We start from the raw sequence: 26,459 nt of genomic DNA, 5'->3' as shown, positions 1-26,459 counted from the left end.
CTAATAAGCGAGTGTTTCCTATGTTTATCTTTCTATACCAAGAGCAAAAAAGAAATAACAATTGAAACGGAACATATAGCGTACCCTGAGGAACATTTTATAAGCAATCTATGGCTGATATTTAACAGTGGCAAAGCAGTCCTGTCCAGAACATTGTTTGACATCTGTGTCTATCACTATGGCTTAGGAGGGAAAAGAAATGAAAGGTTTCCCCTCCTTTTTTGGAGGAGGGAGGGAGGAATGGTGCTGTGGTGGTCCAGACAGACTTTCCTCCCACAGAGAGTCCAAACACAGGCTCACAGGAGGCCTCCATATAGGGCCCTGTTTGCACACAGACTGCTCCTAAAACCCAGGCTGGAGTCACACTGTTTTATCAGATGGTTACCAGCTCATAAAAGAAACCCATAAAACATATCTGTATATATATAGCAAGGTCTTGTTTTTATCACAGATTGTCAGATTGCCTTTTCGTAGTGGCCTTTTCACCTTTTGGCTTTATGCTCTGAAATGTTTGATAATGTGATGTACTGTAAATTGTACTTTTGTAGGAGTAGAAGTATATTACTATTATGGTACGGTATATGTGTGTCATGTTGATACTATTTTGGACAGACTGGGAGCTCTGGTTTGACTCTGACAGAGGCAGGTGGCTAGGATGGAGATCAACATAATGTAGGCAAGGCAGCACAATACATTTTGGGCTACAGTTGTAAGCAGAATGAGTGACAGCTAGGAGAAACAGCCTAGCTAGCAAATTTGGTTCCTTGGAAGTTGTGGGAATGTATGTTTTTGGTTTCACATTGGTTGTGGGAACAAAACCATACGTTTCCTGATGTTTTTTTTTAAACATTCTGAGAACAGAAGTGAACATTTAGCCTATTCTGGGAACATTTATTTTTAGGTTGCAGGGAGGTTCTGAGAATGTTTTACTCTGGTTCTTTTGAAGTTTACCTGAGAGGTTTTATTAACTCTCTGAGAACGGAAATTCTAGGTTATTTTGAGGTTTTTGAATAACTTCCTTAAAACATTCACTAAATGTTTCAATAAGCCTTAATAACACAGCTAGCATATTTTGGGGTAACCTTTTTGAACTCAAAGCACAGATAAGACACATGGAAATGTATTTCCTTAAGCATTAATCATGCAAACACATTTGTTTTTTTATTGTGACACGGCATCAGTGAAATTAAAACCTGTAATCTTCTGTTCTCTATCCGCGGAATTAGTGCACTAGCCACCTGCCTCCGTCACCAGGATGGCATGCCATGTTTTTTTACAGATAAAAAGCTGTTCATTTTATTCTATTCCAACAGACCTCAGTTTAAAAGAAACAAGCACTCATTAAGATCAGATGTGGCCAATTAGTGGGCACGGCAAACACACCTGAACACACTTAACAAGATAGAGGATAGAGAGAGTTTTGTTGATGCTGAGAATGGAATGTATATTTTTGTATATTCTCTGAACGTAACAAAAGTTTCTTATGTTTTGTTATGGAAAGTTTTCTTAACATTCCCTGAACAATTTGAGAACATGACTTTAAATAGAACCACGAGGAAACCTGTAGGAAACAATATGCTGAAGTACTGAAATTCCTACAAAAGAACATTGTTTCTTAATGTTCTTGGAACAATTTAAGAACATGCCTTTAAATAAAATCATGAGGAAACCATAGGAAATGTAATGCTGAAGTACTGAAATTCCCACAGAAGAACATTGTTTCTTGACGTTCTTGGAACAATTTAAGAACATTACTTTAAATAGAACCATGATACATGTATATAGTCTCGCTATTGTTATTTTATTGCTGCTCTTTAATTACTTGTTACTTTTATTTCTTAGCCATATTTTTTCAAACTGCATTGTTGGTTAAGGGCTCGTAAGTAAGCATTTCAGTTCACAACAATACCTGTTGTATTCTGCGCATGTGACGAATAACATTTGATTTGATTTGAGGAAACTTGTTGGAAATGTTATCCTGATGTAGTGAAATTCCTACAGAAGAACATTGTTTCTTAACATTCTTTGAACTATTTGAGAACATTCCCAATGTCAAACCAGTAAGAGAACGTCCCAAAATTACCAAAATGTAAATTAAATGTAACTTAAAAACAGCAAAAAAGTAACTTCCCTTTTTCAGGACCCTGTCTTTCAAAGATAATTCTTAAAAATCCAAATAACTTCACAGATCTTCACTGTAAAGGGTTTAAACACTGTTTCCCATGCTTGTTCAATGAACCGTAAATAATTAATGAACATGCACCTGTGGAACAGTCGTTAAGACACTAACAGCTTACAGACGGTAGGCAATTAAGGTCACAGTTATGAAAACTTAGGACACTAAAGAGGCCTTTCTACTGACTCTGAAAAACACCAAAAGAAAGATTCCCAGAGTCCCTGCTCATCTGCGTGAACGTGCCTTAGGCATGCTGCAAGGAGGCATGAGGACTGCAGATGTGGCCAAGGCAATAAATTGCAATGTCTGTACTGTGAGACATCTAAGATAGCGCTACTGGGAGACAGGATGGACAGCTGATCGTCCTCGCAGTGGCAGACCACGTGTGACAACACCTGCACAGGATTGGAACATCCGAACATCACACCTGCGGGACAGGTACAGGATGGCAACAACAACTGCCCGAGTTACACCAAGAATGCACAATCCCTCCATCAGTGCTCAGACTGTCCGCAACAGGCTGAGAGAGGTTGGACTGAGGGCTTGTAGGCCTGTTGTAAGGCAGGTCCTCACCAGACATCACCGGCAACAACCTTGCTTATGGGCACAAACCCACCGTCTCTTACCAAACAGGACTGGCAAAAAGTGCTCTTCACTGACGAGTCATGGTTTTGTCTCACCCGGAGTGATTGTCGGATTCACATTTATTGTTGAAGGAATGAGCATTACACCGAGGCCTGTACTCTTGAGCGGGTCCGTCATGGTCTGGGGCGCTGTGCATTACAGGGAAGACATCCTCCTCCCGCATGTGGTACCCTTCCTGAAGGCTCATCCTGACATGACCGTCCAGCATGACAATGACAATACTGCTCGTGCTGTGCTTGATTTCCTGCAAGACAGGAATGTCAGTGTTCTGCCATGGCCAGCGAAGAGCCCAGATCTCAATCCCATTGAGCACGTCTGGGACCTGTTGGATTGGAGGGTGAGGGCTAGGGCCATTCCCCCCCAGAAATGTCCGGGAACTTGCAGGTCCCTTGGTGGAAGAGTGGGGTAACATCTCACAGCAAGAACTGGCAAATCTGGTGCAGTCCATGAGGAGGAGATGCACTGCAGTACTTAATGCAGCTGGTGGCCACTCCAGATACTGACTGTTAAGTCAAGTTTTCAGGGAGGGAGCATGCAATTGGTGTACTGACTGCAGGAATGTCCATCAGAGCTGTTGCCAGATCATTTTTTGTTAATTTCTCTAACATAAACTGCCCCCAACGTCGTTTTAGAGAATTTGGCCTCACATCCGGCCTCACAACCGCAGACCACGTGTAAACCTCTCCAACCCAAGACCACCACATCCGGCTTCTTCACCTGCGGGATAATTTGAGACCAGCCACCAAGACAGCTGATGAAACTGAGGAGTATTTCTGTCTGCAATAAAGCCATTTTTTGGGAAAAACTTATTCTGATTGGCTGGGCCTGGCTCCCAAGTGGGTGGGCCTATGCCCTCCCAGGCCCACCCACAGCTGCGCCCCTGCCCAGTCATGCGAAATCCATATTCGGGACTAATGAATTTATTTCAATTGACTGATATGAACTGTAACTCAGTAAACTCGTTGAAATTGTTACATGTTGCGTTTATATTTTTGTTCAGTATAAATTGCGGCCGCAAATCCACGATAACTCCGGTAATATGGATAGCCTAACTATTGAACGGTTTGGAACCTGTCGTTTGTGTTCAGTTTGTATAGACCGGTGCCCCGGGTGGATGGAGATTTTTCTTAGGATCAATGGAATTTTCGAAAATTAGCAAAACATGCACACCTGGGGCGCCAGGCCATGCTAAACGAATTTGCCTAAAACGTTAGTGGTCAAAATCATTCATCTTGTGGCGACGGGAGGAACTTTATGGTCATATTTTTTTAATGCAAACTAGCTAAAAAAAGTGAAACTTGATCAATTATCAAATTGATCAAGATAATTAGCTGGTAAAAAGGGGAGGTGCAAAAACGTTAGTTTGCATCCGCTATTTGAATTTGCTCCATGGTAAGGCGTGCAAGGGTAGGGTCGTCACTATTTAACACAGACGAAACGTCATGTACCCCGTCTATTTCTAAAATTGTGGTCTTCTTAAAATCAGATTTTAAACCTAACTCCCACCTTAACCCTTACCACACTGCCAACCTTAAATTAAGACACAAAAGCTCATTTTTGTTTTAATTCATTTGTATGATATAGCACATTTGGACTTGTAGGCTTTTTTATCTAGTGGAAACCCAACTGTAGGCTAAAGAGAAAAGCTGTTGGGCTCTCTGACTCACGAATAGGAAGAACTTTGCTGTAGGTGTTTCTGATTAATAAACATTGCCATGCTGGTGGGTGGTAACATTTAAATAAAACCCAGCTCTGAAACGAAACGTAGGCTGAAAAGAACTTGCATGTCATATCATAGGAAAAGACACACAAGACTCACAGAAACATCCAAAGTCACACATTCGGACTTGTCACTTCAAGCCAAAAATATATCATACTTCGACTAAAACTTGATTTATTGAATTACATGGTTGTGCAACATCATGGGTAAACTCTGACCATCCAAAAAGTGGATTCCTACTTGTGTGGGCGTTTAAAGGCCCAGTGCAGTCCAAAACGTTATACAAATATATATATTTGCGAAAGTATTCGGCCCCCTTGAACTTTGCAACCTTTTGCCACATTTCAGGCTTCAAACATAAAGATATAAAACTGTATTTTTTTGTGAAGAATCAACAACAAGTGGGACACAATCATGAAGTGGAACGACATTTATTGGATATTTCAAACTTTTTTAACAAATCAAAAACTGAAAAATTGGGCGTGCAAAATTATTCAGCCCCCTTAAGGTAATACTTTGTAGCGCCACCTTTTGCTGCGATTACAGCTGTAAGTCGCTTGGGGTATGTCTATCAGTTTTGCACATCGAGAGACTGACATTTTTCCCATTCCTCCTTGCAAAACAGCTCGAGCTCAGTGAGGTTGGATGGAGAGCATTTGTGAACAGCAGTTTTCAGTTCTTTCCACAGATTCTCAATTGGATTCAGGTCTGGACTTTGACTTGGCCATTCTAACACCTGGATATGTTTATTTTTGAACCATTCCATTGTAGATTTTGCTTTATGTTTTGGATCATTGTCTTGTTGGAAGACAAATCTCCGTCCCAGTCTCAGGTCTTTTGCAGACTCCATCAGGTTTTCTTCCAGAATGGTCCTGTATTTGGCTCCATCCCTCTTCCCATCAATTTTAACCATCTTCCCTGTCCCTGCTGAAGAAAATCAGGCCCAAACCATGATGCTGCCACCACCATGTTTGACAGTGGGGATGGTGTGTTCAGCTGTGTTGCTTTTACGCCAAACATAACGTTTTGCATTGTTGGCAAAAAGTTCCATTTTGGTTTCATCTGACCAGAGCACCTTCTTCCACATGTTTGGTGTGTCTCCCAGGTGGCTTGTGGCAAACTTTAAACACCGCTTTTTATGGATATATATAAGAAATAGCTTTCTTCTTGCCACTCTTCCATAAAGGCCAGATTTGTGCAATATACGACTGATTGTTGTGCTATGGACAGAGTCTCCCACCTCAGCTGTAGATTTCTGCAGTTCATCCAGAGTGATCATGGGCCTCTTGGCTGCATCTCTGATCAGTCTACTCCTTGTATGAGCTGAAAGTTTAGAGGGACGGCCAGGTCTTGGTAGATTTGCAGTGGTCTGATACTCCTTCCATTTCAATATTATCGCTTGCACAGTGCTCCTTGGGATGTTTAAAGCTTGGGAAATCTTATTGTATCCAAATCCGGCTTTAAACTTCTTCACAACAGTATCTCGGACCTGCCTGGTGTGTTCCTTGTTCTTCATGATGCTCTCTGAGCTTTTAACGGACCTCTGAGACTATCACAGTGCAGGTGCATTTATACGGAGACCTGATTACACACAGGTGGATTGTATTTATCATCATTAGTCATTTAGGTCAACATTGGATCATTCAGAGATCCTCACTGAACTTCTGGAGAGAGTTTGCTGCACTGAAAGTAAAGGGGCTGAATAATTTTGCACGCCCAATTTTTCAGTTTTTGATTTGTTAAAAAAGTTTGAAATATCCAATAAATGTCGTTCCACTTCATGATTGTGTCCCACTTGTTGTTGATTCTTCACAAAAAAATACAGTTTTATATCTTTATGTTTGAAGCCTGAAATGTGGCAAAAGGTCGCAAAGTTCAAGGGGGCCGAATACTTTCGCAAGGCACTGTATATATATATATATATTTATATATATATATATATATATAGCCACACCATTAGGTTGGAATAATTCTGTGAAATTATGAAAATGATGATAATGCCCTTTTAGTGGAAAAGCCATTTGAAAAGACACCCTGCAATTTCATCCTATTTTGGTGGGATGGAGTTTTGGCCTGCCTCACCAGGTAGCAAATTAGTTAATAGACGAACAAGACAGTTCCAAACCTCTCTGCCAATAAATCTTCCCCCTCCCCACTCAGACCACTCCTAGACAGTCTGAGGAAAATTCTTGCTTGGGAAATAGCTATTTTCTAAGAAGCCTTTTTTTCTAAACAATTTATTGCATTTTAATTAAACAACAGTAAGGTACTGAATTGTTACCCATAAATGATTTGATATTGAAATAAAAACAGCTGCACCTTAACAGCTTGGACCTTTACCTTTAACCAATAGCCAATTATTTATTTTTTATAAAGGGAGTAGAGACAACTTTATTTATCCCAGCTTTATTCCCTGTTGGGAGAAAAATCTATATTCATGCAGTTTATGACCTGTGCTCCCCTACATTGGCTGTACACTGCCCTCTAGTGCCAGAGTAGAGGAACAAACATCAGTGTTGTGAGTGACTTAATCTCATTCCCAGACACTTTCCGCCCAAATGTGCAATAGCCTGGGGAAGAGGTTATGACTGACTAGACAAGGCTATGTGTAGTACTCCTGTATGGGAAATACATGTTTTTGTCCGAATTAGTGCCCCTTGAAATAACTTTTTTTTTTTTTAATTCCACTGTCATCAACTTTGTTATTCACCTCTTAGTAAATGATGAGATGTTGTGACCCACCCAAAGGTGAACAATTATCTAAAACAGGATTGACTGGTGTGTTTGTTGTCAGTGGTTAATCTTGGTTACCCAGAAGTAAAACTCTTGCAAAGCTGTCCACGAGAGATCAGTCAGTGGTTAACATCCCATGGCAAATAACAAGTAACAATATAGTAATAATACTGCTGTGTGTCCTTAAACAATATTTACACAATGATTGTACACAGGAAAACATGTGATCTGAGAGCAATAACCAGTGAAGAGAGTGTCAGTTTCGGGCAGTTGGGGACAGAGCAACAAAGCAAAATTGAGGTTGAACCTTTAGCAGTTGGTTAAAGGTTGAACATTTAGCAGTTTTGTCCCGTAAGCATTTAACTTCACACTCAATTCAATGAATCCAATGTCACACTTTAATTTCTCCTTTCATTATTCATTGGACTGACTGTTTTGAGAATCCTACGAGGCATGGGAAAGTGTTATTTACAGTTAGCCTCAAACAGCTGTGTTGTTTAAATAGTCAGAGAGTCCTTGGGGATCATCCCTGGTAATTGCCTGTATATAAATGCCTAAATGTTATGCTTGGAAGGAGAGCTGAACATGATTTTTGTGGAAAGCAGTCGCCAGAGGTCACCCCGGGTAACGAGGCTATAAATATAGCAAATGGAAGAGCTTATTTTGGAAAATGGTGTTAGGTTACAAATGGACCTCTCAGAATGGATTACTATCATGGCAGCTAGGGGGCATTAAAGATATGACCTATGGTAGTCAGAGAGAACTGAGAACTGTCAGAACACAGAGATGTTCACAAGACAACTGTCAGTGATGCCATAAAGTGCCTTCTGAAAGTTTTCAGACCCTTTGACTTTTTCCACATTTTGTTACGTTACAGCCTTATTCTAAACTTGATTAAACTGTTATTTTTTCTCATCAATCTATACACAACACCCGATAATGACAAAGCAAAAACAGGTTTTTAGAAATGTTTTAAAATAAAATAAATAAATAATGGAAATATTACATTTACATAAGAATTCAGACCCTTTAGTCAATGCTTTGTTGAAGCACCTTTGGCAGTGACTACACCATCGACTCTTCTTGGGTATGACGCTAAAAGCTTGGCACACCTACACTACCATTCAAAAGTTTCTAGTCACTTAGAAATGTCCTTGTTTTTGAAAGAAAAGCACATTTTTTGTCCATTAAAATAATATCAAATTGATCAGAAATACAATGTAGACATTGTTAATGTTGTAAATAACTATTGTAGCTGGAAAAGGCAGATTTCTTTTATGGAATATCTACATAGGTGAACAGATGCCCATTATCAGCAATCATTACTCCTGTGTTCCAATGGCACGTTGTGTTAGCTAATCCAAGTTTATAATTTTAAAAGTCTAATTGATCATTAGAAAACCCCTTTGCAATTATGTTAGCATAGCTGAAAACTGTCGTCCTGATTAAAGAAGCAATAAATCTGGCCTTCTTTAAACTAGTTTAGTATCTGGAGCAATCGCATTTGTGGGTTCGATTACAGGCTCAAAATGGCCAGAAACAAATATCTTTCTACTGAAACTCGTCAGTCTATTCTTGTTCTGAGAAATGAAGGCTATTCCATGTGAGAAATTGCCAAGAAACTGAAGATCTCGTACAATGCTGTGTTCTACTCCCTTCACAGAACAGCGCAAACTGGCACTAACCAGAATAGAAAGAGGAAAGGGAGGACCCCAGTGCACAACTGAGCAAGAGGACAAGTACATTAGAATGTCTAGTTTGAGAAACAGACACCTCACAAGTCCTCAACTGGCAGCTTCATTAAATAGTACCTGCATAACACCTGTCTCAACATCAACAGTGAAGAGGCGACTCCGGAATGCTGGCTTTCTAGGCAGAGTTGCAAAGAAAAAGCCATATCTCAGACTGGCCAATAAAAAGAAAAGATTAAGATGGGCAAAAGAACACAGACACTGGACAGAGGAAGATTTGAAAAAAGTGTTATGGACAGTCGAAGTCTGAGGTGTTCGGATCACAAAGAAGAACATTCGTGAGACGCAGAAAAAATGAAAAGATGCTGGAGGAGTGCTTGACGCCTTCTGTCAAGCATGGTGGAGGCAATGTGAGGGTCTGGGGGTGCTTTGGTGGTGGTAAAGTGGGAGATTTGTACAGGGTAAAAGGGATCTTGAAGAAGGAAGGCTATCACTCCATTTTGCAACGCCATGCAATACCCTGTGGACGGCTCTTAATTGGAGCCAATTTCCTCCTACAACAGAACAATGACCCAAAGCACAGCTCCAAAATATGCAAGAACTATAGAGACAAAGCATTCAGTTGTTATTCTGTCTATAATGGAGTGGCGGGCACAGTCACCGGATCTCAACCCTATTGAGCACCATCTATCATTCCTTCAATTCTGACCAGTTTCCCAACATCCCCACAACATGATGCTGCCACCACCATGCTTTACAATGATGTTCCCGGGGTGATGAGAGGTGTTGGGTTTGCGCAGATGTAGCGTTTTCCTTGATGGCCAAAAAGCTCACTTTTAGTCTCATCTGACCAGAGTACCTTCTTCCATATGATTGGGGAGTCTCCCACATTCTTTTTGGCAAACACCAAAAGTGTTTGCTTATATTTTTCATTAAGCAATGGCTTTTTTTTCTGGACACTCTTCCGTAAGGCCTAGCTCTAGGCTTAAAGTGGTCCTATGGACAGATACTCCAATCTCCGCTGTGAAGCTTTGCAGCTCCTTCAAGGTTATCTTTGGCCTCTTTGTTGCCTTTCTGATTAATGCCCTCCTTGCCTGGTCTGTGTGTTTTGGTGGGCAGCCCTCTCTTGGCAAGTTTGTTGTGGTGCCATATTCTTTCAACTTTTTAATAATGGATTAAATGGTGCTCTGTGGCATATCAAGAAGCTGATTAAACAGCATGATCATTACACAGGTGCACCTTATGCTGGGGAATCTAAAATGTTCAGTTTTGTCACACAACACAATGCCACAGATGTCTCAAGTTTGGAGGGAGTGTGCAATTGCCATGCTGACTGCAGGAATGTCCACCAGAGTTGTTGCCAGATAATTTTTTATTAATTTCGTTTTAGAGAATTTGGCAATACGTCCAACTGGCCTCACAACCGAAGACAACGTGTGTGGCGTTGTGCGGGCGAGCGGTTTGCAGATGTCAACGTTGTGAACAGAGTGTCCCATGGTGGCGGTGGTGTTATGGTATGGGCAAGCATAACCTACGGACAACGAGCCCAATTGCATTTTATTGATGGCAATTTTAATGCACAAAAATACCATGACGAGATCCTGAGGCCCATTGTAAGGCCCATTTATTTTAAGGTATCTGTAACCAACATATCTGTATCCTAGTCATGTAAAATCCATAGAGTAGGGCCTAATTTATTTATTTAAATTGACTGATTTCCTCATATGAACTGTAACTGGGGCGACAGGTAGCCTAGTGGTTAGAGCGTTGGGCCAGTAACCGAAAGGTTGCTAGATTGAATCCCCGAGCTGACAAGGTAAAAATCTGTCGTTCTGCCCCTGACCAAGGCAGTTAACCAAATGTTCCTAGGCAATCATTGTAAATAAGAATTTTCTCTTAACTGACTTGCCTAGTTAAATGAAATAAATACTAATCTATTTAAGAAAAACTTTGTTGTGTTTATATTTTTGTTCAGTATAATTTGTTTCTGAAATTGGGAATAATGTCATTAGTAAATGTTATATAAGACCTACACGTTATTTGTTGGGCATGTTCTGTTTGGAATGCCTTCTTTGTTTAGAATGCGGTTTACCACTGCACACAGTTTAGAGTTCATTTGCAGTAAATGCAGTAAATGCTTATATGCTTATATATCATTTACCGGGATATTTGAAAAATAACAAAGTACAAATCTCATTTTCACACCAATATATGCCATTATCTGTACTGAGTCATTTTTCCAGTTTCGTCTCTCTGCCCCATTGAAACATATAGAATTATTCCTGTATAAATGGCCTTTTGTGAACAATTTATGACACACTTCTGCTTATTACATCCCTCATATTAATGAACCATTTTATGGGGTCTAGGAACCTCAACCAGTTAGTTTTTCTGTAGGGGTTCCCTTTACATTTGTTCAAATGGAGCACCGGCGTATGTAGCCACACACATGGTAACACTCTATTTGGATAGTGCATCTGTACAGTAGATGCTCTACAGACTATCTACTAACCCTAACCTTAGCCCTTATCCTAAGCATAAACTTAGCCTTTACCCTAACCTTAACCCTTATTCTAAACCTTACCCTAACCGTAACCTTAGCAAGCAGTTGCTTATCAACAGATAGTTTGTTGATAGTATGACCATCTGTAGAGCATCTACAGCTGGAATATCCAAACAAAGTGTGACCAGGGGAATGCTTTCAATCGCGGCTTTAGTTGTTTAATTAGTTGGATACAGATGCCATGAAATGGTTGTTATTTGCTTCAATGATAAGCAATGTTTCAATTACTCTTTTGTTGAAAGTTGACTACAGATCCTTATCATTCATTTGAATTGATAAGAATTGAATTGATTATAAAATATCTTTAATGTCATGTTGTGTCTTGTCTCTGTCCTTTCCCTTCACCCTGTCTCCCTCTGCTGGTCGTTGTTAGGTTACCTTTTCTCCCCCGCTTTCTCCCAGCTGTTCCTTGTCTCCTCTAACTACCCATTCACCCCGTTTCCCACCTGTTCCCTTTTTCCCTCTGATTAGGTCCCTATATCTCTCTCTGTTTCTGTTCCTGTCCTTGTCGGATTCTTGTTTGTGTTTCATGCCTGAGCCAGACTATCGTCATGTTTGCTGTAACCTTGTCCTGTCCTGTCGGAATCTGCCGGTCTATCTGAGCCTACCTATGTTTGGTTATTAAAGAAGCTCTGTTTAAGTTAGTTCGCTTTTGGGTCCTCATTCACTCACTCTAACAGAAGAATCCGACCAAGAATGGACCCAGCGACTTCGGATCCTCTCCACTCAGCCGTCGGGATCCAGGGAGCGATGCTAGGCAGACACGAGCAGGAAGTGTCTGCTGCTCGACATGCCGTTGAGACCCTGGCCACCCAAGTCTCCAACCTCACAGAACAGGTTCACCATCTCCGCCTCGATCCACCGGCCACTTCCAGGGCTTTCGAATCTCCGGAGCCCAGAATCAATAACCCGCCGTGTTACTCTGGGGAGCCCACTGAATGCCGCTCGTTCCTCACCCAGTGTGATATTGTGTTTTCTCTCCAGCCCAACACTTACTCCAGGAGCACTGCTCGTGTCGCCTACGTCATATCTCTCCTTATTGGACGGGCTCGTGAGTGGGGCACGGCAATCTGGGAGGCAAGGGCTGAGTGTACTAACCAGTATCAGGACTTTAAGGAGGAGATGATACGGGTTTTTGATCGATCTGTTTTTGGGGAGGAGGCTTCCAGGGCCCTGTCTTCCCTATGTCAAGGTAATCGATCCATAACAGACTACTCTATTGAGTTTCGCACTCTTGCTGCCTCCAGTGGCTGGAACGAGCCGGCTTTGCTCGCTCGTTTTCTGGAGGGTCTCCGCGCCGAGGTAAAGGATGAGATTCTCTCCCGGGAGGTTCCTTCCAGCGTGGATTCCCTGATTGAACTCGCTATTCGCATTGAGCGACGGGTTGATCTGCGTCACCGAGCTCGTGGAAAGGAGCTCGCGTTCTCCGTTGCCCCCCTCTCCGCATCACTACCATCTTCCTCTGCCGGCTCGGGAGCTGAGCCTATGCAGCTGGGAGGTATCCGCATCTCGACTAAGGAGAGGGAACGGAGAATCACCAACCGCCTCTGTCTCTATTGCGGTTCTGCTGGTCATTTTGTCACTTCATGTCCAGTAAAAGCCAGAGCTCATCAGTAAGCGGAGGGCTACTGGTGAGCGCTACTACTCCTGTCTCTCCTTCAAGATCCTGCACTACCTTGTCGGTCCATCTACGCTGGACCGGTTCGTCAGCTTCCTGCAGTGCCTTAATAGACTCTGGGGCGGAGGGCTGTTTTATGGACGAGACCTGGGCTCGGGAACATGACATTCCTCTCAGACAGTTAAGGGAGTCCACGGCCTTGTTCGCCCTGGATGGTAGTCCTCTCCCCAGGATTCAGCGTGAGACGCTACCTTTAACCCTCACTGTTTCTGGTAATCATAGCGAAACCATTTCTTTTTTGATTTTTCGTTCACCTTTTACACCTGTTGTTTTGGGCCATCCCTGGCTAGTTTGTCATAATCCTTCCATTAATTGGTCTAGTAATTCTATCCTCTCCTGGAACGTCTCTTGTCATGTGAAATGTTTAATGTCTGCTATCCCTCCTGTTTCCTCTGTCTCTTCTTCACAGGAGGAGCCTGGTGATTTGACAGGGGTGCCGGAGGAATATCACGATCTGCGCACGGTGTTCAGTCGGTCCAGGGCCACCTCTCTTCCTCCACACCGGTCGTATGATTGTAGTATTGATCTCCTTCCGGGAACCACTCCCCCCCGGGGTAGACTATACTCTCTGTCGGCTCCCGAACGTAAGGCTCTCGAGGATTATTTGTCTGTAGCTCTTGACGCCGGTACCATAGTCCCCTCCTCCTCTCCCGCCGGAGCGGGGTTTTTTTTTGTCAAGAAGAAGGACGGGTCTCTGCGCCCCTGCATAGATTATCGAGGGCTGAATGACATAACAGTTAAGAATCGTTATCCGCTTCCTCTTATGTCTTCAGCCTTCGAGATCCTGCAGGGAGCCAGGTTTTTCACTAAGTTGGACCTTCGTAACGCTTACCATCTCGTGCGCATCAGGGAGGGGGACGAGTGGAAGACGGCGTTTAACACTCCGTTAGGGCACTTTGAATACCGGGTTCTTCCTTTCGGCCTCGCTAACGCTCCAGCTGTCTTTCAGGCATTAGTCAATGATGTCCTGAGAGACATGCTGAACATCTTTGTTTTCGTTTACCTTGACGATATCCTGATTTTTTCACCGTCACTCCAGATTCATGTTCAGCACGTTCGACGTGTCCTCCAGCGCCTTTTAGAGAATTGTCTTTTTGTGAAGGCTGAGAAGTGCACTTTTCATGCCTCCTCCGTCACATTTCTCGGTTCTGTTATTTCCGCTGAAGGCATTAAGATGGATCCCGCTAAAGTCCAAGCTGTCATTGATTGGCCCGTCCCTAAGTCACGCGTCGAGCTGCAGCGCTTTCTCGGCTTCGCGAACTTCTATCGTCGTTTCATCCGTAATTTCGGTCAGGTGGCCGCTCCTCTCACAGCCCTTACTTCTGTCAAGACGTGCTTTAAGTGGTCCGTTTCCGCCCAGGGAGCTTTTGATCTCCTCAAGAATCGTTTTACATCCGCTCCTATCCTTGTTACACCTGACGTCTCTAGACAGTTCGTTGTCGAGGTTGACGCGTCAGAGGTGGGCGTGGGAGCCATTCTTTCTCAGCGCTCCCTCTCTGACGACAAGGTCCACCCATGCGCGTATTTTTCTCATCGCCTGTCGCCGTCGGAACGTAACTATGATGTGGGTAACCGCGAACTGCTCGCCATCCGGTTAGCCCTAGGCGAATGGCGACAGTGGTTGGAGGGGGCGACCGTTCCTTTTGTCGTTTGGACTGACCATAGGAACCTTGAGTACATCCGTTCTGCCAAACGACTTAATGCGCGTCAGGCGCGTTGGGCGCTGTTTTTCGCTCGTTTCGAGTTCGTGATTTCTTATCGTCCGGGCTCTAAGAACACCAAGCCTGATGCTTTGTCTCGTCTCTTCAGTTCTTCAGTAGCCTCCACTGACCCCGAGGGGATTCTCCCTGAGGGGCGTGTTGTCGGGTTGACTGTCTGGGGAATTGAGAGGCAGGTAAAACAAGCGCTCACTCACACTCCGTCGCCGCGCGCTTGTCCTAGGAACCTTCTTTTCGTTCCCGTTCCTACTCGTCTGGCCGTTCTTCAGTGGGCTCACTCTGCCAAGTTAGCCGGCCACCCTGGCGTTCGGGGTACGCTTGCTTCCATTCGCCAGCGTTTTTGGTGGCCCACCCGGGAGCATGACACGCGTCGTTTCGTGGCTGCTTGTTCGGTCTGCGCGCAGACTAAGTCCGGTAACTCTCCTCCTGCCGGCCGTCTCAGGCCGCTTCCTATTCCCTCTCGACCGTGGTCTCACATCGCCTTAGATTTTGTCACCGGACTGCCTTCGTCAGCGGGGAAGACTGTTATTCTTACGGTTGTCGATAGGTTCTCTAAGGCGGCTCATTTCATTCCCCTTGCTAAGCTTCCTTCTGCTAAAGAGACGGCACAAATCATCATCGAGAATGTTTTCAGAATTCATGGCCTTCCGTCAGACGTCGTTTCGGACAGAGGTCCGCAATTCACGTCTCAATTTTGGAGGGAGTTTTGCCGTTTGATTGGGGCTTCCGTCAGTCTCTCTTCCGGCTTTCACCCCCAGTCTAACGGTCAAGCAGAACGGGCCAATCAGACTATTGGTCGCATCTTACGCAGTCTTTCTTTTCGCAACCCTGCGTCTTGGTCAGAACAGCTCCCCTGGGCAGAATACGCCCACAACTCGCTTCCTTCATCTGCGACCGGGCTATCTCCTTTTCAGAGTAGCCTCGGGTACCAGCCTCCGCTGTTCTCATCTCAGTTCGCCGAGTCCAGCGTCCCCTCCGCTCAGGCTTTTGTCCAACGTTGCGAGCGCACCTGGAAGAGGGTCAGGTCTGCACTTTGCCGTTATAGGGCGCAGACTGTGAGGGCTGCTAATAAGCGTAGAACTAAGAGTCCTAGATATTGTCGCGGTCAGAGAGTTTGGCTCTCCACTCAGAACCTTCCCCTTAAGACGGCTTCTCGCAAGTTGACCCCGCGGTTCATTGGTCCGTTCCGTATTTCTCGGGTCATTAATCCTGTCGCAGTTCGACTTCTTCTTCCGCGATACCTTCGTCGCGTCCACCCGGTCTTCCATGTCTCCTGTATTAAGCCCGTTCTTCGCGCCCCCGCTCGTCTTCCCCCCCCCCCCCCCCCCATCCTTGTCGAGGGCGCACCCATCTACAGGGTCCGCAGGATTTTGGACATGCGTCCTCGGGGCCGTGGTCACCAGTACCTTGTCGATTGGGAGGGGTACGGTCCTGAGGAGAGGAGTTGGGTTCCCTCTCGGGACGTGCTGGACCGTGCGCTGATCGAGGATTTCCTCCGTTGCCGCCAGGTTTCCTCCTCGAGTGCGCCAGGAGGCGCTCGGTGAGTGGGGGGGTACTGTCATGTTGTGTCTTGTCTCTGTCCTTTCCCTTCACCCTGTCTCCCTCTGCTGGTCGTTGTTAGGTTACCTTTTCTCCCCCGCTTTCTCCCAGCTGTTCCTTGTCTCCTCTAACTACCCATTCACCCCGTTTCCCACCTGTTCCCTTTTTCCCTCTGATTAGGTCCCTATATCTCTCTCTGTTTCTGTTCCTGTCCTTGTCGGATTCTTGTTTGTGTTTCATGCCTGAGCCAGACTATCGTCATGTTTGCTGTAACCTTGTCCTGTCCTGTCGGAATCTGCCGGTCTATCTGAGCCTACCTATGTTTGGTTATTAAAGAAGCTCTGTTTAAGTTAGTTCGCTTTTGGGTCCTCATTCACTCACTCTAACATTTAAACCATTTTGCTTCAAAACACTTTTTTGGTCATTTGTGCAATATACAATTTAATGGAGAGTTTAATAAAGAACAAAGCAGATTCACTACCAAACGGATGAAAAGTGATGCTTGCGTTTGCATGATTTGCTGGCATATAAATGGTTTGTATGAATAACTATGCACACCTTTTGGCCTCCACTCCCCTTGAGAACCTCCATTTAAACAACACTGGCCATTTCAGTAGGTGCTACGCGGACCATAAGCAATTGACTGCCAGTGCTGGATATTGTTTAAAAGGGCAATCTGCAGTTCAAACAATAACAAAGCCGCTACTCTTTCGATAAACTGCTGAGGAATTAGCCTGGAGAAATGTAACCACTCTCATAGACACAGCTATGTATGCCAAATTAACCATGTCTTAACTATGTACAGTGTTTGTTTATAATTACATTCTTTACAAACAATGGAGTAAAACAGTCTTGTACTTTGGGTTCTAATGGGGTACGACAGTTTGTAATAAATACCGCTACAAGTTGAACTGAGCTCATGATGCATTTATAAGGTATATTCTTCAAGAATTCATGGATACACGTATATCATTAATTTAAAAGTAAAAAAAATGATTTAGCAATCACAGATTTCGCCTTTTAACGAATACCTTTTTCCAAATCCTACTAATTCCACTAATAACCACATGTTTGTGTGTCTTTTACCCTATATTGTTTTATCACAGCACAGTGGTAATTGTATCACTCCATAACTAGCTGCAGTCTATTTATAGTTGGTTTACTACAGCTTTATAATGTGAAGCGTTATTGCAGTACTATGTTATATTAATCTACAGTGCATGATGTAATTGTACCCACCACATTGTATTTCTCAAATATTTTTAGAGTTGAATGTAGTTTCAATTAGTACAGTAACCTAATATTGCTGTGCCAACAATACACAAGTGACACAGTTATATTAAATAAAATAAGTATCAGTGTCAGCTGAGACCTTATGTTGTCCCTATTACTTTAGGTATGTCCATGCATCTAATATTATACCTCACCTGATGCTTGAGTTATGGAGTTGACATGGTTTGGAGCTGACAGCATTACGGAGCTGACTTGTGTTCTTGCTGTAGATATAGTATCACTGCCATATCTAAAGTGCCAGAGAAGGTCAGTGGCAACTCCTGCACCTGAACACCCTCCAGCTCCTTGGCTATTCATAATGCCTGGGTTACGGGTCTGAACGAAGCAGCAATTTGCATTGTTGTGTCACACGACGAGCACCTGTTGTGGTATGTTTACTGGTGGACACTGTACACTCTGATGTCACAGAACTCTGACAGTGGAGAAATGACCTGTCGGGGTTTGTCTACAGTCGTGGCCAAAAGTTTTGAGAATGACGCAAATATAAATTTTCACAAAGTCTGTTGCCTCAGTTTGTATGATGGCAATTTGCATATACTCCAGAATGTTATGAAGAGTGATCGGATGAATTGCAATTAATTGCAAAGTCCCTCTTTGCCATGCAAATGAACTGAATTGCAAAAAAAACATTTCCACTGCATTTCAGCCCTGCCACAAAAGGACCAGCTGACATCATGACAGTGATTCTCTCATTAACACAGGTGTGAGTGTTGACGATGAGAAGGCTGGAGATCACTCTGTCATGCTGATTGAGTTTGAATAACAGACTGGAAGCTTCAAAAGGAGGGTGGTGCTTAGAATCATTGTTCTTCCTCTGTCAACCTTGGTTATCTGCAAGGAAACACGTGCCATCATCATTGCTTTGCACAAGAAGGGCTTCACAGGCAAGGATATTGCTGCCAGTAAGATTGCACCTAAATCAACCATTAATCGGATCATCAAGAACTTCAAGGAGAGCGGTTAAATTGTTGTGAGAAGGCTTCAGGGAGCCCAAGAAAGTCCAGCAAGCGCCAGGACCGTCTCCTAAAGTTGATTCAGCTGTGCGATCAGGGCACCACCAGTACAGAGCTTGCTCAGGAATGGCAGCAGGCAGGTGTGAGTGCATCTACACTCACAGTGAGGCGAAGACTTTTGGAGGATGGCCTGGTGTCAAGAAGGGCAGCAAAGAAGCCACTTCTCTCCAGGAAAAACATCAGGGACAGACTGTTATTCTGCAAAAGGTACAGGGATTGGACGGCTGAGCACTGAAGTGGTTGGGAGAACTGTTCTTGGATGGTTGGGAGAAGTTCCTCTCAGAGGATGTGTTGGTACCATTCTTTATTCATGGCTGTGTTCTTAGGCAAAATTGTGAGTGAGCCCACTCCCTTGGCTGAGAGGCAACCCCACACATGAATGGTCTCAGGATGCTTTACCGTTGGCATGACACAGGACTGATGGTAGCGCTCACCTTGTCTTCTCCAGACAAGCTTTTTTTCCGGATGCCCCAAACAATCGGAAAGGGGTTCTCTGATGAAATTCATATTTGTGTAATTCTCAAAACTTTTGGCCACGACTGTACACTGGCCGGTCACACTAGCATTGGGATATGCACTGGGTTAACATGTGAATACAGTGGTTATTTCTTATCCCAACTTTTCTGTCAGCAGTTACACCGAAGATGTGTGGTGTGGAGTAGTATTGTAATGTATTGTTGTGCTGTCATCTAAGTCAATGATATCTTAATCGAGGTTCCAGTTGGACTCACATCAATAAAGACATTTGGCTTAAGGCCAGTGTTCATTTTGGCACTCTTTTTTTAGGTTTAGTATAGTCTTAGTCAGTTTGACTAAAATATAATTTAGTCTTGGTCACATTTTTGTCAGTTGAATAATGATTTAGTGTAGTTAATGACGAAAACAGTGGGCCATTTTAGTCAACTAAATGGCCTTTCATTTTAGTCACATCACATTCGTAAAACCTCATTAACCTATAGTAAACATAAATTACTGACTTCCATGTGCTCAAACATACATAGCCATGTCCTACCAACATTTTTCTGCATAACATCATATTCTCTTCCCAACAGAAGAAACATGACAAACATATATAACAAAAAAGTGCCTTCATAAAATATTCACACTGTCACGACTTCTGCCGAAGTTGGTCCCTCTCCTTGTTTGGGCAGCGTTCGGCCGGTCGAAGTCACCGACCTTTTCATTTTCCGACCTTTTCAATCATCGATCCTCTTTTCATTTTCCTTTGGTTTTGTCTTCCATCACACCTGGTTCCAATCCCATCAATTACATGTTGTTTATTTAACCTTCTGTTCCCCCTCATGTCCTTGTCGGTGATTCTTTATCTTTATTCTTTATGATATATTTTTTTCTCACCTATCTACACACAATAACCTATAATGACATATTTTTCTGCAAATGTAATCAAAATGAAATACAGAAATATATAATTTACTTAAGTATTCACTCCCCCGAGTCAAAACTTTGTAGAAACACCCTTGGCAGCAAATACAACTGTGAGTCTTTCTGGGTAAGTGTCACACTGTATAATGATAGGAGACAAGTGCAGGAATACGTAATAGGGTTTTACATTTCTCCACCCAAACAAAAGAGCGAGGTGTAACCCTCTAAATAATACACGGGACGAGACCCGTAAAACAAGTGCATAATAACACGTAGCATGGAGGCCGATACAACATAGCACAGGTACTCACAGGACAATGGAAATGGAACAAGATGGCGTCGAAGAGGATGGATGACATTTTACATGCTCATAACTAATTGTTCTATTCTGTTTGTTTTTTGCGTTGTTTGTTACTTATTTCTTTACTTATTTTGTACATAATGTTCCTGCTATCATCTCTTATGACAAAGAATAACTTTTGGACATCAGAACTGGGATTACTCACCGCAACTTGAAGAAGCTTTCCTTTAACGAGTCCGATGAGAAAGATATACTGCTCTCCCAGGAACAGGCCCTGATCCCCGTCATTTGCATGAAGAAAAGAGAATCCGTAAGCGAGCGAGTAAACTCCCACTGCCATCAATTCTACTTGCTAACATGCAATCATTGGAATATAAAATGGATGATTTATGATTATCCTACCAACGGGACATTAAAAACTGTAATATCTTCTGTTTCACCGAGTCGTGGCTGAACGACGACACTGATAATATAGAGCTGGAGGGATTTTCAATGCACCGGCAGAAGAGAGAAGCTACGTCTGGTAAGACGAAGGGTGGGGGTGTGTGTCTTTTTGTCAATAACAGCTGGTGAGTTATGTCTAATATTAAAGAAGTCTCAAGGTATTTTTTGCCGGAGGTAGTGTGGTATACAGCTTATCATAAGGTACTCTATCTACCAAGAGAGTTCTCATCTATATTATTTGTAGCAATCTATATTATTTGTAGCAGTCTATTTACCACCACAGGCGGATGCTGGCACTAAGACCGCACTCAACCAACTCTATAATGCCATAAGCAAACAAGAAAATGCTCACCAGAAGCGGTGCTCCTAGTGGCCGGGGACTTTAATGCAGGCAAACTTAAATCAGTTTTACCAAATTTTTACTAGCATGTCACATGTGCAACCAGAGGGAAAAAAAACTTGAGACCACCTTTACTCCACACACAGAGACGCATACAAACTCTCCCTTGCCCTCCATTTGGCAAATCTGACCATAATTATATCCTCCAGATTTCTGCTTACAAGCATAAATTAAAGTAGTAAGTAGCAGTGAATCGCTCAATACGGAAGTGGTCAGATGACGGGATGCTACACTACAGGACTACAGTTTTGATAGCACAGACTGGAATATGTTCCTGGATTCATCCAATGGCATTGAGGTGTATACAACCTCAATCATCGGCTTCATCAATAAGTGCAATAAATGCATCAACGACGAAGTCCCCACAGTGACCGTACGTACATATCCCAACCAGAAGCCATGGATTACAAGCAACATCTGCATCGAGCGAAAGGCTGGAGCTGCCGCTTTCAAGGAGCGGCACACTAATCTGGACGCCTATAAGAAATCTCGTTATGCCCTCAGACGAACAATCAAACAAGCAAAGCATCAATACAGGATTAAGATTGAATCCTACTACACTGGCTCTGATGCTCATCGGATGTGGCAGGGTTTGAAAACTATTACGAACTACAAAGGGAAACCCAGACGCGAACTGCCCAGTGACGTGAGCCTACGAGGCAAGCTAAATGCTTTTTATGCTCGCTTTGAGGCAAACAACACTGATGCATGCACGAGAGCACCAGCTGTTCTGGATGACTGTGTGATAACTCTCTTGGTAGCCGATGTGAGCAAGACTTTTAAATAGGTTAACATTTCACAAAGCCGCGGGGCCAGATGGATTACTAGGACTTGTACTCAAAGCATGCGTGGACCAACTGGTGTCTTCACTGACATTTTCAACCTCTCCCTGACTAAGTCTGCAATACCTACATGTTTCAAGCAGACCACCATAGTCCCTGTGCCCAAGGAAGCGAAGGTAACCTGCCTAAATGATTACCGCCGGTAGCCGTGAAGTGCTTTGAAAGGCTGGTCATGGCTCACATCAACAGCATCCTCCCGGATACCCTAGACCCACTCCAATTCGCATACCGCCCCAACGTATCCAAAATGACGCAATCTCAATCGCACTCCACACTGCCCTTTCCCACCTGGACAATAGGAACACCTATGTGAGAATGCTTTTCATTGACTACAGCTCACTGTTCAACACCATAGTGCCCACAAAGCTCATAACTAAGCTAAGGACCCTGGGACTAAACACCTCCCTCTGCAACTTGTTTCTGGACTTGCTAACGGGCCGCCCCCAGGTGGTAAGGGTAGGCAACTGCATATCTGCCACGCTGATCCTCAATACTGGGGCCCCTAAGGGGTGTGTACTTAGTCCCCTCCTATACTTCCTGTTCACCCATGACTGTGTGGAGAAACATGATTCCAACAAAATCATTACGTTTGCTGATGACAAAACAGTGGTAGGCCTGATCACCAACAACGATGAGACAGCCTATAGGGAGGAGGTCAGAGAACTGGCAGTGTGGTGCCAGGATAACAACCTCTCCCTCAATGTGAGCAAGACAAAGGAGCTGATTGTGAACTACAGGAAAAGGCAAGGCGAACAGGCCACCATTCTCATCAACAGGGCTGTAGTGGAGTGGGTCAAGAGTTTCAAGTTCCTTGGTGTCCACATCACCAACAATCTATCATGGTCCAAACACACCAAGACAGTCGTGATGAGGGCACGACAAAACATTTTCCCCCTCAGGAGACTGAAAAGATTTTGCATGGTTCCCCAGATCCTCAATCTTTGAGGATGTTTGTAAAAACTGTTTATTATCTCTGCATAGTCACTTCACCCCTACCTACATGTACAAATTAACTCTAATCTGTACCCCCACAAACTGACTCGGTACCGGTACCTCCTGTATATAGCCTCGTTATTGTTATGTTATTGTGTTCTTTTTATAATAGTTTATTTGGTAAATGTTTTCTTAACTCTTCTTGAACTGTACTGTTGGTTAAGGGCTCGGAAGTAAGCATTTCACGGTAAGGTCTACACTTGTTGTATTCGGCGCATGTGACAAATAAAGTTTGATTTGACAAGGACAATGGGGAACAGAGGGCACCTATATACACATACTAATCAGGGTGAATGGGAACCAGGCGTACATAATGAGACAAGACAGTCCGGGGTTGGTGGTAATGAATCCAGTTCAGTGACGCATAGAAGGCCGGTGACGTTGACCTCTGGAGCTGGTGAACGGAATGAGCAGCAGTACCGGGGGGATCCATGACAGTACCCCCCCTGACATGCTGCACTAGCAGCGGGATGACACCGGCCTCGGGGATGACCACAGGGACACGGTGCGGGTCGGTCAGGGCGCCGACTGTGAAAATTCCTGGTCAGCGAAGCGTCCAGGATGTCCACCACAGGAACCCAGCACCGCTCCCCTGTGCCGTACCCCTCCCAGTCGATGAGGTACTGGTGACGCCCCGCCCGATGCCTCAAATCCAGGACTTCACGGACCGAGTACGCCGGACCTGCCTTGATGTCCAGAGGAAGAGCCGGGGCATCACTTGGTCCAGCCTCAGCGAGGAGACCAGGCACCACTGGCCTGAGGAGAGACACATGAAAAGTCCTGTTAATGCGATAATCAGCAGGGAGTTGCAAACGGTACGTTACCTCAATAACCCTCAATAACCCCCACAAACCGCAGGCTCAGCTTCCGGCAGGGCAGGCGGAGGGGCAGGTTCTGGGTGGAGAGCCAGACCTGGTCGCCTGGAGAGAAGGACAGGTGCCTCACTGTGGTGGTGGTCGGCATGTTCCTTGTTCTGACGCATGGCCCGCTGGAGACGAGTGTGTGCAGCGTTCCAGGTCTCCTCAGTGCGCCGAAACCACTCGTCCACCACAGGGGCCTCGGTCTGAGACAGGGTGTCCACCTTCATGTTCTTCGAGCCTGGCCTATAAAAAAGCGTGAATTGGAACCTGGAGAAGAATAGAGCCCACCTGGCCTGTCTCGGGTTTAGCCTCTTGGTTGCCCTGATGGACCACCGCAACCTGGAGTACATCCACACCAGGAAAGGATGTTTGGACCCCTCCAACCAGTGCCTCCTTGCCTTCAGAGCCTTCTTGACCACCAAGAGTTCCCAGGTCCCCTAAGTTGTAGTTCCTCTGGGCGGGGCTCAGCTGCTTGGAGTAGAAGTCTCAGGGCCACAGCTTGGGAGGGGTTTTCTATGCGCTGCCCCGACTCCTACTTCGACGGCATCCACCTCGACGATGAAGGGAATTGAGTGCTCGGGATGTGCCAGTACGGGAGCAGTGGTGAAGCATGCCTTCAGTGTCTCAAACGCCCTCTCCGCCTCCGACCAACGAAGCCGCTGGGGACCTCCTCTCAGCAGGGAGGTAAGAGGCGCGACCACCGTGCTGAAGCCCCGGATGAAACTTTGGAAATAGGTGGCAACCCCCAGGAATCGTTGGACTGCTTTCACAGAGTTATGGATGGACCATGACCTGACTGCGCTGACGCGTTGCTTCTCCATATCCACTCCGTGGATGTGAGGTAGCCCAAAAAGGACAAGGACCGGTGGAAAAATAAATATTGCTCTTGTATAACATATAGATCATGCTCCAACAGTCTTCCCAGCACAGACCTGACTAACGAGACATGTTGGGCGCGGTCAGGAGAATAGACCAAAATGTAATCTATATAAACAACTACGCCCCATCCCAGCATGTCCCGAAACAGTTTGTTAATAAAGTTCTGGAAGACTGAAGGAGCATTAGACAGGCCAAAGGGCATTATGAGATACTAGATTGTAAGTGCTCCTCAAGTCCAGTTTGGTGAAGTACTGCGCACCATGCATTTGCTCGATGATGGTTGAGATGAGGAGGAAAGGATAGCTGAACTTAATGGTGGCTTTGTTCAGTGTAGGGGCGCAGTCCCCCATCTTTCTTTTTAACACAAAATAAGATTGAGGAGGCTGGTGATGTAGAGGGGCAGATAAAACCCTGCTGGAGGCTCTCAGTATGTAGATCTCCATGGCCTCAGTCTTCGCATAGGAGAGGGGATAGACATGTCCTCTCAAGAGGGCTGCATAAAACAACAAGTCTCTAAGAGCTTTCCACACCTGGATTGTGCAACATTTGCCCATTATTCTTTTAAAAATGATTCAAGCTCTCTGAAATTGGTTGTTGATCATTGCTTGGCAACCATTTTCAAGTCTTGCCATAGATTTTCAAGCAGATTTAAGTCAAAACCCTAACTCGGCCACTCAGGAACATTCACTGTCTTCTTGGTAAGCAACTCCAGTGTAGATTTGGCTTTGTGTTTTATGTTGTCCTGCTGAAAGGTGAATTCATCTCCCAGCGTCTGGTGGAAAGCCGACTGAACCAGTCCTTAATATTACAAGCATACCCATGACATGATGCAGCCACCACTATGCTTGAAAATATGGAGAGTTGTACTCAGTAATGTGTTGTATTGGATTTGCCCAAAACATAACACTTTATATTCAGGACAAAAAGTTAATTGCATTGCCACATTCTTTGCAGTATTACTTTAGTGCCTTGTTGCAACCAGGATGCATGTTATGTACAGGCTTCCTTCTTTTGACTCTGTCAATTAGGTTAGTATTGTGGAGTACCTACAATGTTATTGATCTGCCCTCAGTTTTTTCCTATCACAGCCATTAAACTTGGTAACTGTTTTAAAGTCACCATTGGCCTCATGGTGAAATCCCTGAGCGGTTGCCTTCCTTTCCGGCAACTGAGTTAGGAAGGACGCTTGTATCTTTGTAGTGACTGGTTGCATTGATACACCATCCAAAGTGTAATTAGTAATTCACTACTCAAAGAGATGGTAAATTTCTGCTTTTTCAACAACAACAAAAAATGTGCCCTTGTTTGTGGTTGAATCTGTGATTAAAATGCACTGCTCAACTGTCGGACCTTAAAGATAATTGTATGTGTGTGGTACAGAGATGAGGCAGTCGTTCAAAAACTCCTGAACTTATTTAGGCTTGCCTTAATAACAAAGGGGTTGAATACTTATTGACTTAAGACATTTAAGCTAAACATTTTAAATTTATTTGTAAACATTTCCAAAACCATAATTCCTATTTGACATTATGGGGTAGTGTGTAGACCAGTGACACAAAATAGTTGGCTTAATGCATCACTAACATCA

At 44.1% G+C, this 26,459-nt stretch overlaps 1 protein-coding gene across 2 annotated transcripts in view; it reads left to right on the top strand.

Moving 5' to 3' along the window:
- LOC139416101 (synaptopodin-2-like) overlaps positions 1-26,459 on the top strand; it is a 57,735-nt gene that overhangs the window by 16,239 nt on the left and 15,037 nt on the right. The gene's annotated exons all lie outside the window — the stretch shown is intronic.

This window comes from Oncorhynchus clarkii, chromosome 9 (assembly GCF_045791955.1).
Source record: "Oncorhynchus clarkii lewisi isolate Uvic-CL-2024 chromosome 9, UVic_Ocla_1.0, whole genome shotgun sequence".
NCBI classification, from domain to species: Eukaryota; Metazoa; Chordata; class Actinopteri; order Salmoniformes; family Salmonidae; genus Oncorhynchus; species Oncorhynchus clarkii.
Note: the sequence above shows the minus strand (reverse complement) of the source record. Positions and strands in the feature narration are given on the sequence as shown.